The sequence below is a fragment of the Gopherus evgoodei genome, chromosome 15, assembly GCF_007399415.2.
Source record: "Gopherus evgoodei ecotype Sinaloan lineage chromosome 15, rGopEvg1_v1.p, whole genome shotgun sequence".
NCBI lineage: Eukaryota > Metazoa > Chordata > Testudines > Testudinidae > Gopherus > Gopherus evgoodei.
The window spans coordinates 5,917,158-5,930,554 of record NC_044336.1 but is presented as its reverse complement, the minus strand read 5'-3'; the positions used below and the strand labels follow the sequence as shown (position 1 = coordinate 5,930,554).

Below are 13,397 nucleotides of genomic sequence, written 5' to 3'. Positions count from 1 at the left end.
TGCCAACTTTCTGGAAGCACAGAATCCACCCTCACATGTCAATTCAAGTCAGTGATGCTTCCCTGGCAAGATACGCTATACAAATGTGGCCACAGTATGTGAGAAAGTCAGACCCCCCAAGTATCTGTCAGATGCAGCCATGACTCAGCCAAGGTGAGGATGCATGCAACATCTGTCATTCCTGTAGCGTCCCTGATTTGAACCACTCCTCATCCTCCCATCTAAAGCCAGATTATCATTTCATGTGGAAAATAAAACTAACCAGTGTATTTAATACCCATGAAACAGGTCATTTCTGTACGTGTTAAATAGCTTCTCCTAGGCTACCTCCATCTCACTGGCTTCCTTCCCACCCACCACTTCTATCCACCAAATTATTCCAAAAGCCAGAAAATGAAACACAGAGGAGAGGCAAAGCAAGGCTACATCTAACTGTGCACTAAGGATGTGATTTCCAGCTTGCATATACATACTCCCAGTAGTTCTCACTGAGCCTGTGCAAGCATAAATAGCAGCGTAGCTGCAGTCACACACAGGAGGCATGGCTTAGCCATGCCAAGCACAAACCCACCTGAATCCCATAGGTAAATAGTCGGCATGGCTAAGCTCTGCCACCATAGCCTAGGAGACATGGCCTTCTGTTATCGAGGTCTTCCTAGACATCCTGGAGAGCAGCCTGACTAGTTAACCGACGCTACCATCCAGGGCAACAACAGACTTCCCTTCTCTAAAATCTGTCAAAGGACGCTTGGCTTGTTCCTCCGCTCTTTAAGGTGTCCCTATTGCAAGCTGATACCCTGATGGATCAGATGCATATTTGACCAAGATAACACATGGCAAGAAGCAAAGGGCCTTTGGGATAAACAAACACCACATCACCACCCATTCTGGCTGCCAGATTCCTGATCCCTCCTGAAACTTAGATTTCCCAGAGATCCCAGGATATGGCTAGAGAGTCATTCCCTTCCTGCACTAAAGATCTCTCCAGTTCAGAAAGCTAGTGCTTTCTGAGTCATGAATCAGGCCATCTGCCGCTTCCACAGACACTGGCAAAAAGGGCTCTCATCCTTCCCATTCTTTACTTTCTTGTACTAGCAGTACCTGCTATGGCAACAGGCAGGAATATTAACTATAGCCTGTGCAATAACTAACTTTAGCCTGTTGGATTCTTGATTGCTTCCCTATCATAGCTCTCAGGACATGACCAGGAAGTGAATACTGGCAAGAGCTAACACATCCACATTGATTTTTTTTTTGTTAGTTAGTTATTAAACTGTTTGAGATACAGATTACATTTCTTTAGTCAATTTATTATTGCTTTTTTTGTCTTGAAATGGGAGCTGGAAGCATTTTCATACACAGATTGGAAGGCTGCCCATTTCCACTGTCGCTTTAGTAAGTGCACTTATATCCTTTACTGAAATATTATTTTTGCACTTAATATTCTCTGGTGAACCACAATAGATATCTTATGCCTCTTACAACAGCAGCATATGGGCTCTAACAGAAAGGACACCACTGTCCCAAAGCTGCTGCATAAACATAATGGCTCTTTCTCCACCAATGATAACCAATCCTGCTCTTTAAGTTTGGGCTAGGAAGTCTGCAGAACCTAACTAAATCCAGCCTGGAAAAGATCACAATATAAAAGCCTTTAAGCTATCCAAATGAAGCACAGTGGAAGCCATAGTCTCCTAGCCTGATGCATCTCCCTGGTGCCTCCCAGTGAGGGAGGTGCCGGTCTGTGACAAACCAAACAACTGTAAAATCTGGTATCTAGTTGTGACACATGGAACTTGGTGCCTTGGCAGCATAAGAATATAAGCCCAGACATTACGTATCTGAAACTAGCTAGGAGCAAGCTGATGCAAGAAGTCTTATCACACATCAAGGTACAATTGCCAAGGCATGCTCCATTAGCAATTGTAGCTTGATGTGTGATAAGAGACTTAACAATTCATCCTTTCCAGCAATTCACATTTCACGATAACAGAATCTCAAGCTAAGTGAAGCAAGGCATAGAATCTACCTCTGCCAGCTCCCAAATGGCACATGCCAAAGCACCTTCAAAGAGAAAGATAAAAGGCTCACTCAGGAATCAAACCTGCAGGGATAGGAAACAAATGCCCCACAAAAGTATAAACCTTTGAGAACAAACTAGATCCACATCCCTGGAATCCTTGAGGGCCAGACCCATTCAAACAGCCAGGCTGGGGTGTGGGAGAGCACACGTCCCAGCACAGAGACAGAGGCTATAAAAAGATACGCTCCTCCCTGCTAGTTTCTGTCCATCTCTCTGGAAAACTGTCTCTGAAGAAGTCAAGGGGGTTAGTGTCGATCTGTTGAGCCAACCCAGGGCTCCAGTTGGTGGTAACAACGCTGCTTTCCCTTTGCTTCCCTAATAAGAAGTGGTTTGTTTCCACATCCTGACTGGGCATGTAATCCGGCACTTGGAGCTTGGGAAAGGGATGCTGCAAAATGACTGGAGAGACGAGAACACAGTTTGCCATGCAGCCAATATCAAACCGTTTACTGTGGAGTCACAAAGATTAGATTGAGTTGGCATGGTTTCCAACACTAAGCAGACAGAAGACTCCAAATACACAGCCAATGGTGCTTAGTAATGCTGGGGAATTAAAATAGGGGAAGTTTATGCACTGCCCTCCCAGAACCTCTGGTATATGTCACTGGTCTACATGATACACACAGGCCTTGTTAAAACTACATCGATGCCAGGTCTATACTACGTATTTCTGCTGGCATATTGGTCAGCGGTGTCCTTTTGCCCGTCCTGAATAGCTTATTTCACTCAGGCGTGGTAGAATAAGCTACGCTGGCTAAAGTGATTAGTTATGATTAGGCATGCTTTGCCAGCGTAGTATACCAGTATACCAGTAGTACAACTCTACCGGCACAGTGAGCTATGAGGTAAACTCACCAAGATTAACCCAGGTGGAGACATTGTGCAAGACTTCATCAAGTTTACCTCACGAAAAAACTAAAGCACCTTGTCTTCCCTGTGTTTTTATCTCGGGACAGCTCATGCATGGTAAAACCCCAAGGTAAAAAACCACATCTTTTTTAGCAGCAAAGAAAAGGCCTTTGTTATAGCCAAGGCTCGAACCATGGCAGAGGCTCATACAGATGGCAGACCTGACGTGTGTCAGCTCCAGGAATATACTGCCTAATTACAACTGAGCCAATGATATGGTGGGTGTGGTTAATTAGTACTATCAGTTCAGAACGTCTGTGAGCATAGCCACAGTATAGTCATCAGTGCACCAAACTCTGAAAAGAACAATCCCTTTTTGACCCTCTTTTGCCCCAGTACAATTCCTGCCTATTGTTACACCCCAGTCCAACAAACCACCGGCCCTGGCAGCAAGCTGCTCCTGGACTAAGACTCCTTTAAGGTGTCCCACAACCCGTTCCCCAGTCCAAATGCAGCCAAGTTTCCCAAGCAATTTGGTAACTCCCAGCTGTAGATTTTCATGTTTAATCAGCTCTTTTCTGTGTTTAGCTGTCATACTCCCAGCACAGTTCTCTCCACCTCCTATGACCTGATTAGCTTGTCAATTTCATTTGGAATTGAAAATTCCCATTAACCGCCACCGAACAGGCCCTCTTGGGGTATACAGGCAGGTCAGGATAGCTTGTCTAGCCACATCTCAGAAGGGAAAGAGATGCTTGAAAGTCAAGCTGTAGCCCTAGGAAATCCTTCTGTGTTGCTCTGTTGCTCCTGACTAGCATATGTGGTGCAATCTGTGACACTCATACATCACACCACTAAGCAGCAAATCAAAACACCAGGTAAGCTGAGAGGTAGGTTTGATGGCCACCAGAAGAGCCACAAAATAAAGAAAAAATAATTATTTAAAAGATGGCTGATCTATCAACTATTTGACACGAAATCTGTATAGAGCAACTATTCAAATATTGCTGCACTTCTGCAGAAATGCCTAGGGAGACAGCAGCCCATGCAGGAATGATGAATAATCCGATTCTTACAACTGGCTTTGTTGTCAGCAGAGTTTGCTGAACAGACACTAATCAGCACTTCCTCACAATTACTGCTAATGCTGATGTTTCTCAAACTCTGGCCTGTGGGCTCCTGGGGTCTCTATAACCTTCAGCTGGAATGATGCCTGCCTGCTCAGGTAGACAGACATGCATTAGCTCTGCAGTACATGTCTGTCTAAAAGTATCAGTGTGGCTGTTGCAGCTCAGGCTTACCCCTCCCTCATCCCACCACCAGTACAAGCCCACGCAACCCCCGGCTCCGAACTCAGATGGCTAGCCCACGCCGCTGCCTGGGCGATAGCATCAACGCTTCGATTTTTAGCATGCTAGCTCAACTGGAACTAGTGCCTGACGGTGTACCCCGGCTGGGAGGTATGCTCCCAGCCACAGCGTAGGAGAACCCTGGGAATCTGCAGAGTGCTGAGAGATCACATATTGTTGGCTTTCATTGTCTCCAACGGCTTCTATGAGCATCTAGGCTCTTAAGTAGAAGGAAGAGCCAAACGCAACTGGAATCATCAGCCAGCCTAGCTGTCTACCCTGGGGCCCACTGCTACATAGGTGGATGACGAGAAGGAGCCACCTTCAGGAACTGTAGCAATCAGTGAAACTGCAGCTGCTAGGGACCAGTAGGAGACAGGAAGCAGGGGTGGTATGCCCAGGGGAGAAGAGAACCAAGCATCAGGGAAAGGTACCAGACAGCAGAGAACCATGGGCAAGAGAGAGGATAAGATGAGTCAGGATAACCAGGCTAATTGATTTTAACAAAAATTGGGCAAAATACTTATCGCACTAATGACACCAAAAACACACGAAACACTTCTCTAACGTCATTTCACTATGGAAGCAACCGCCATTGGCATGTTAAGTGAGCAGGAATGGGAGGAGAGGTGGCCCCCTCAACTGTGAATGGAAAGAAGGGCATCCAAGAGACCTCCATGGAGATGTGCTCCAGACTACTAAGTAAGTTTGAGAATCCCTGGCTTACACAATTGTACGTCCAAATCCTGCAAGCCTCACTCAGGCCTTTACCTGAGTAAAGACTGCAGACTGTGGCCTTAGAGAACTGTCTCTGTCCAATCAATGAACTCACTTGCTAACGAAAGCTTTCTTCCCCTACTACCAACCACCAAATGTCTGAACTGAACATGCTGGGGTAGAGAATTAAGGTGAAGAATGTCTGCAGAATGATTCCTAAATACAATTTTAAAAGGTGGTGGCAAGAGGTAAAATGTAATGGGGATAAGAAGAAAATCTGTCTCCTTTAAATAGGTGCAAAGATGCTGAGTGCACATAAATTAGCAGCGGTTTTCAATGGATGAATTTTACGTTCTAGATAGGTTCTCATTCAGCTAACAGGCCAGGAAACAAGTGTGGCAGTTTAAAAAAAAAAAATCCCAAAATACTGCACTTTGATAAAGAACCTATTATTAGTGTGCCTATTCCTGTCACACACCAATGTCAAGGGAATGACTGTAATAAAGGGAAACTGCCTTTTACAAATATATATTTAATAGCGCATAATGTTCAGCCCACACAGCCACCTCAGTTCGTGAGAAAAGGCTGCACAGTGAATTGGGTTCTGCTGGAACTGTCATTTCATTTATATGTATGAAAATCAGTGTCTGTTGATGCCACATATGAAGTGTATATGCACTCAGGTACTGATAGCGCAGCACACATTTCATAAGTTACGCAAGTTAGGGCAGCGTTCCAGAGTTAAGGTATCTTCAGAGCTGCAAAGTTTCCTCTGATTTTTCCACAGGGAGAATGAAAACCATCCAAACTCCAGCATCAGCCTTCCCCATCAATTATATGATGCAACCTTGTTGTATTTATTAAAAACCAACCTTTCTGAAACTTGGGTGCCTTAACTCAGGCCCCTAAAAATCCATATGTTGTCACCAAATTAAAGTGACCTGATTTTCACAGATCATTTGTTTTGGAACCTATCTTTAAGCACCCAAGTGCGAAACCTAAATTTTGAGGATATGCACATCAACAGTGAACCGTGATTCCAGCAACACTTCCTGTATCCAATCAGATCAGAACTGGATTCAGTTCCCTGCACACAGAGATAAACACAGGTAAGAGTGGCTACTCCAGCACACCAGATTAAATCCAGTATCTTCAAATGAGTTGGTCAGGCAGGCACTGGGCTGTTCAATGGGATCAGAATTCAGGTTTATAACACAGTCCATTTCTGGCTGGCAGAAGCTGAGGGGATACTTTCTGTTTCACTGATACCACACACTGCTTTCCATTGACACAGCAATGAGGCACTCTCCAGCTGCAGGCATTTAGCATAGGTTGTCCAAACAATAAGACAGCTACCTCTCAAACCCTTGTTGCAATGATGGAGAGAAAGTAGTCCAGTTTGGAGCTTGGTCTTGACATCAGTCCAAGCTAGTGGTCATCAACCGGCTTGATCACGATCGACTGGTGGATCCTGGAGACTCTCCCAGTTGATCGCAATCTCTGGCCGCTAAAAGTCTGGCAGTCTAGCAGGGCTATTGCTAAGGCAGACTCCCTGCCTGCCGCCCCGGCCCCACACTACTCCCGGAAGCATGCCCCAACAGCCCGGAAGGGGGTGGGGGAAAGGGTGTCTCCGCAGGCTGCTCCTTCCTGCAAACACCGCCCCCGCAGTTCCCATTGTCCAGAAACAGAGAATGTGGCCAATGAGAGCTGCAGGGGCAGTGCCTGCAGAGAGGGGCAGTGCACAGAGCCACGTGCCCGGGGGGTGCTTTGGCCCCTTCCAGGAGCGACGTGGGGCCAGGGCAGGCAAAGAGCCTACCATAGGTCTTGTCTACACTGACACAGCGCTGAAACTTTCTTCACTCAGAGGTGTGAAAAAACACTCCCCTGAGCAATGCAAGTTTCAGCACTGTAAAGTGGCAGTGTAGATAGCGCTGGTAGCTATTCCCCTCGCAGAGGTGATTTTATTACAGCGCTGGGGGAGCTCTCTCCCAGCGCTGGAGCTGTGACTACACAGCCACGTTAAACCACTGCCACGACAGAGCTTTAACGTCGGCTGTGTAGACATATCCTTACCCTCACTGTGCCACTGCCTGGGAGCCGCCCAAGGTAAGTGCCACCTGGTGTGAGCCCATACCCCAATACCCAGCTCTGAGTCCCCTCCCAGAGCCAGCACCCCATACCCCCGCATCCCAAGTCCCTGCCCCAGCCCTGAGCCCCCTCCAAGAGCCACCCCATACCTCCTCTTGCACTCCATGCCCCCTGCCCCAGCCCTAACCCCTGCACTGAGCCAGCATCCCGTAGCCCCTCCTGCACCCCAACACTCTGCCCCAGCCCAGAGCTACCTCCTGCACTCAAACTCCCTCCCAGAGCTTGCACTCCACACCCCCTCCTGCACCAGGATCAGCCCAGAGCCCCACCCACACTCCAAACTCCTCGGTCCCAGCCCAGAGCCTGCATCCCCTATTGAAGCCAAACCCCCTGCCCAGCCCAGTGAAAGCGAGTGAGGGTTGGGGAGAGCGAGTGACAGAGAGAGGGGAGGATGGTGTGAGTGGAGTGGGGCAGGGTCTTGGGGAAGGGTAGATCCTGAGTTACATTTAAATTCAAAAAAGTGATCTTGTGTGTAAAAAGTTGGGAGACCACTGGTCCAAGACGTTGGGCTGCACCTTTCTCCTGGCAAATACTGGAGGCAGTTCAGACTTGTCAGCTGGGCTCCAGGGCTTGGCCATACTCCTTCCCCACCCAAACCCCAGATTTTCTGCCTCCAGCGGTGCAAGCAGAGCAGACTCCAGGACTCTCATCTTGCCTAATCACTGACATTCCAATTTTTTAAGTTTCTTGGAGGCAGCAGTGAGCCCCTTCTTCTCTGGAGGTCCAACACCCCCAAAGCTTTGCTCCCCAAACAAAACTACCTGCCAAGCTCCTTCTCCATCATGGTCAAGATTAGAGGGTTCAGGGCATCTCCTCCTTAGAAATGAAAGTGATCAGATGTCCCGTCAAGATTTCCAGGACAGCTGAAGAAGGAGCACATCCTGATTCAATTACACATGATGACCATGGGATACATAAACTAGCAAGAGGACACAAAAAGTGATGCAGATTCTCTTCTGATTGGAGGTCATCTAGCCTCCATCAGGGCAACTCACACAGAAGGGACATTGAACACTAAAGCAGTCTGGCAAAGCCATCAGCTGACAGATATCTGAGAATGGTTCCTGAACAAAGAAGTATTCCAGTTGATATCCAAAAGGCCAGACTACTCCCATGAGGACCCATCTTCATGTAGTTAAAATGCAAAAACTAAGCTCATGTTCACCAGAGCAGACATCACTGGGAACAAATGCTCTGGTTCACAAATGGACACATTTGTTATGTGCCCTCCCTGTCCCCAAGTCGGCTTTTGCATCCCAAACCAGGTTACACAAGTCTGACAATTGGCTATTGAGCAGCAACAAGTGGGATATTCTTCCAGTGTAACAGATACTCTCTAAACTCTCTATCCTCTTGAATCTCACAGGATATGGACAAAACTCTTACTAGTGTCAAGACCCAGGAAACCAAACATCCCAGTTCTGCTGGATTTCTTACAGAACAGCCAAGACCTCCCCTCACTGCATCTCACATCTCAGAGCTAAACAGTGTCATGAACACAGGCTGATTCAAGTCTGTAGCAGGTATTAGGGTTCCCTTGGGTGGTAGAAGGATATCTGTCCAAACCAACAATCAGGCCTATCTGCTTGGCCTGGAACCTGCATCAGAGTACCAAGCTCTCACACCATCCATTCAAACAATGGCATCTAGGTGTCTGTATTTCCGATCCCTGAAGATATAGCTCCCGGTAGCTATTTCATCAGCTAGAAGAGCCTCTAAAATATCTGCTATTAAAAGACCAGAGCCTTACTGGGAATCCCAAGAGCAAAAGGGTACTCATTCACTACCTATGAAAATTCTTCTTTCCACACATGCCAGGAGATCATTCTTTCTGAGTTTTCCCCAAAATCTAACCAATCAGAAGAAAAACCACGAAACCGCGGCATGCTAGATGTGAGAAGACCAGGTAGGGGGATCGAGTGCAGCATCAGCAAAACATGCAGGTCTAGACTGGTCTGAGAAGGGGTAACGCCTACTCCACATGTTCTCCAGCAGCCTTCTGGGCAGAAAGACTGACCGTCACCAGAAGAACTCTGTAAAGGGGCAACCAGGTCAGTCATCAAACCCTTTATTAAAGCACTAAAGGCTCAACCTCCTATCCTCCAGAGCAGCATCCTTCTGCAGGAAGGGGATCCAAGTGGTAATTCCAACATTAGATTAATTATAATTAGATTAATTCTAGGGAAGAGAGAACCTTTTTCTGTCTTATTCATTTCTCTCCCTGACTTTGTTTTTAACCGGTCACTACATATCTTGGACTGGGAAAGAGCTCAGGATTCAGAAGAGAAAGTTTGTTACCTAACCATGATTTCATTTCTATGACTGATCTCTCCCCAGATCTGCCCTTCTCAAGGAAAAAACTCTTCAGGTATGTCTCAGAGGCCCTCTTCCTGGGACCATGTAGATTACCTTAAAAAGTTAAAATGTATGACAAATAGTGTTTTAGCAGCAATGAGTCCTGTGGCACCTTATAGACTAACAGACGTATTGGAGCATGAGCTTTCGTGGGTGAATACCCACTTCATCAGATGCATGCAAAACAGTGTTTTAATACCACTGTGGAAATAATCATCTGGCATGCAGTCAGAAGGGTCATGGGTAAGTCTTGGTGCCCTGTGGACAACCCAGAACTTCCTTTGATACCTCCCAGATGTCAAAGATGGGGAAAGATGTCAATCCCAGAAAGTTATCCAGGGAACAATTTTTCCAGAGTCATCCCTGGAGAAGTTGAAGGGAATGGCTTGTTATGGCAAACACACCCAGGGATCTTCATTGTTTTCTAGCAAAAAAACATGTGACAGTTTTATTGGGGCTAAAGAGTTGTTGAACTCCTGCTCCACACTTCTATCTGTCAATCTTTATGCAGCTAATATTTACAAGAGATAGAAAACCCAGTGGTAACTGTGTACACAAGGCTGCCCACGAGGCCATCCCTTTTTGCAACAATTAAGATTTTCGGCCGAAACAAGAAACTAATTTTCCAGACTACTCAGGACTCTGTTTGCCATCAAATAAACTGGACACGTTAGGCATAATTTTCACTCTATCCAAGCTAGACCATCTTATAGTTCATATTAATAATATAGTTAAAATGTTCAGATCAGAAACATCCTAGGGGACAAGTCTATTTTAGTTATGTGAGTGCAACATAAGTACATAGCTACACAAATCAAAAGGGGAATTTTGTATTTTTTTTAGTTGAACAAGTACAAGCTATCCTAAATTAAAGAAAAGTTTCTGATCTCCAATTTGTATCATTAACTGATCACTTGAGAAACAACTCTAACCACAACAAGTGAATACTAGAACATATAAAACATTCTGCCCAGAGATGAGCACAGAAATCACTTTCATCCGTATAAAACCACAAAGATTCCTTGACTAGCAGAGCTCATGTGCACTGCAGAGGCAGCATACTCAGAGGAGCTGAGTAGAGGAGGAGGAGGAGGAAGACACAGCCTCACCAGCAAACTCTGATTAAGGAACAACAGTGACAGACAAAGACTGCAAGAGCCCTATTTAGGCAGAAGAATGGTGGCTGGAATATGGCACAGTATGCGTGTGGGAGGAAGCTGAGAAGTTGGATCCTTCCTTAGGGCTTCAGCAAGGTGTTGCCTGTTCCAACTGCCTTCACCTACCTAACCACAGATTTGTGATACTTAGTTTAAGCTTTTCAGGGCATCCCCTCCCGATACAAATTCTCTCCTCAAGAATGGACTGAGCTAACTCCCAAACCTGCTGTTTTCTTTGCAGTAATAGAAATAGTATTTTTAATGACTCACCGGAACTAAGTGCATTTGACATCATGAGCATATTTGTGTATCCTAGCAACCATCTGACAGCAAACACTTTGCAGGCCTTTCCCCTTCTCCAAACACAGCAGTGAGGATGGATACCAGGGCATTCTCAATAAGACAACTAGTTTTGGAAACCAACTTCCCTGATATACACCTCTTCCCTGATATAACGTGACCTGATATAAGATGAATTTGGATATAACGCAGTAAAGCAGTGCTCCAGGGGAGCAGAGCTGAGCACTCCGGCGGATCAAAGCAAGTTCAATATAATGCAATTTCACCTATAACACGGTAAGATATTTTGGCTCCTGAGGACAGCATCATATTGGGGTAGAGGTGTGTATATATAAAAAAAGACAATCCAACCCCATTACCCAACTGCCTCCCTGACCCTAAAGTTTGCTTCACCAAGAAAAGTAATCATGCTGAAAGTGGGTTTTTACTCATTGGTTTAGTGGACATGATGGTGACTGGCTAACAGAGACAAATCACACTCACATTCACCATCATAAAAGATAACCATTGGGAAAATCTACTAGGACCATGTTTTACCCACAACTATCTGACACAATACTGAATGCAATGTCTATCCACACTAAGCACTCAGGCATAGTCAGCATCACATCCGCTACCCAGAATATTGAAATCACATGCAAAAAGGAATATACATTCTAGTGACTATGATCTCCCTGCTCCTCCTAACCGTTGCACCATCCATGTGGACCCTGTACCTCATTTTATTCACGGTGCCTGTCAGCCCATGGAGACCCTGCACTTCATAGACCCCCACAGGGACCCCATGCCACCAGCCTCCACACCCCCCATCAATGAACCCCCACAGGAATCTCATGCCCCCACGCCTCACAACCTCCACACCCTCACCAGCCATGACACCGACCTATGGGGATCATGTGCCTCACAACCCCCCAACTTGTGCCCCCCACCCAGCATCGCACCCACCCATGGGCGCCCCACGTCCCCCAACTTCCACACACCTCATCAGTCACCGCGCCCTACATCCCCCAGCCCCCGAGTCCCCGCCAGCCACTGCACCCCCCCCCGGGCAGGCGAGGATGGCCCGAGTCGCGGTGCCACCAGCCCCGGGGGGCCAAGGGCCTCTGCGCTCTGCTCCGGCGGGAGGCTCCGGCAGTGCCGGCTTCAGGGATCGCTGCCCAGGCCCGGCCGGTGACTGACGACAACGTCACTAAAGGCAGCCCGTAAGGGCTCCGACCTCGGCCAATGGCAGGAGGGGGCGGGATCTGCCCCGTTGTCAATTTACATCCAATCCGGTGAGCAGGAAACCGCGGACCCTTCCGTGGGGCCACCCGGCCTCCGTACGCCCCCGGCCAGTTCTGCCCGCGCGGCTCCTCTCCTCCAAGGCGCCGCTTTGCCCCGGCCGCCGTGTTCCTCTGTGGAACCCCTCGAGCCACAGAGACACCACCAGGGCCTCCCGGCTTCCGTCCCCGCCACAGGGCGTCTCCCTCCCAACCCGGCTCCCCGGCAGCCCCCACCCCAGCGCCCCTCCCGGCTTCCGTCCGCCCGCCGGCCGCCGCCGCCTCTGCGCTCCCGGAGCCCCGCACTGACACACTCATCCCCAGAGCTGAAGAGTCCGCGCGCCTCCTCCCGAGCCCGCGCCCCGCACTCAGGCCGGCGCCGCCCCGGAGCGGACACCGGGCCCGGGGCCCAGACTCACCCGGGTGCATCCCCTGTCACGGCAGCAGCATCTCCCCCGCCGCGTCCCCCGGCTCCGAAGCCTGCCTCATCCGGGCTCCGCGGGGGCGGGGCCTCCGCTGTGACGGCAGGGCGGCGGGGCGGGGCTTGGGCCGCACATCACAGCGAGCCGCGAGGCGGCGGTCGAGACCCGCCCGCGTGGGGGCGGAGCTACGGTTGCGTTTGATATACGGGGCGGGGCTAGGAACCGGCTTCCAGCCGCTAGACCCCCTCCCCCGACCCTAAGCGCCTGGGGGTTCGGGCCTGGCTCCGCCCCACGTGGCCGGCGCCGGGGCGGGGTCTGCTGTTCCCCTGCAGTGAGGGAGCCCGGCTGGGGCTGGGGGTGTTTGCAGTGAATCCAGTGGGGTAACGGGGCGCTGTGCTGGGCCCGCTCTAGCGCGGGTCAGACGGCTGCCAGGGCCCCTGCTGGCCCGATGGGAAAACCCCTCGGGGCGGGGCCGCGGGGGGCAAAGGGGGCAATGTGTGGGCAGGTCCCCCTGGGACTGGGCAGCTTTGAGCTGGCCAAGGCTTTACTAGAAACCGGTTAGGGGTTGGCTGGGCCGCTTCGCCCCCCGTCCCCGGTATGCCCAGGTGCCGCCGGGATGATCCCGACTCACAGGGGCAGTGATTCCCCAGGCCTTGTCTTGGAAGTCAAGGAGGCGCAGAAAGGAGCGGTGCTTGCAGGTAGAGCGGGGGCTGCTGGGTCAGAGGAGATCGAGGAAAGCAGCGCGCTTGCCTGGCACC

General features: G+C 49.1%; 1 protein-coding gene across 6 annotated transcripts in view; it reads right to left on the bottom strand.

Moving 5' to 3' along the window:
* The window catches only part of NDEL1 (nudE neurodevelopment protein 1 like 1), a 43,571-nt gene extending 30,850 nt beyond the window's left edge, over window positions 1–12,721 (bottom strand). For 5 of the 6 annotated variants that reach the window (XR_003996595.1, XM_030534224.1, XM_030534225.1 and 2 more), the window contains exon 1: window positions 12,637–12,721. The gene's annotated coding sequence lies outside the window, so the exon portion shown is untranslated. Of the gene's footprint in view, window positions 1–11,938; window positions 12,079–12,636 lie in introns of those variants that run through there. The other variant, XM_030534223.1, reaches the window with a different exon arrangement.
* Window positions 12,722–13,397: the final 676 nt, after the last annotated feature.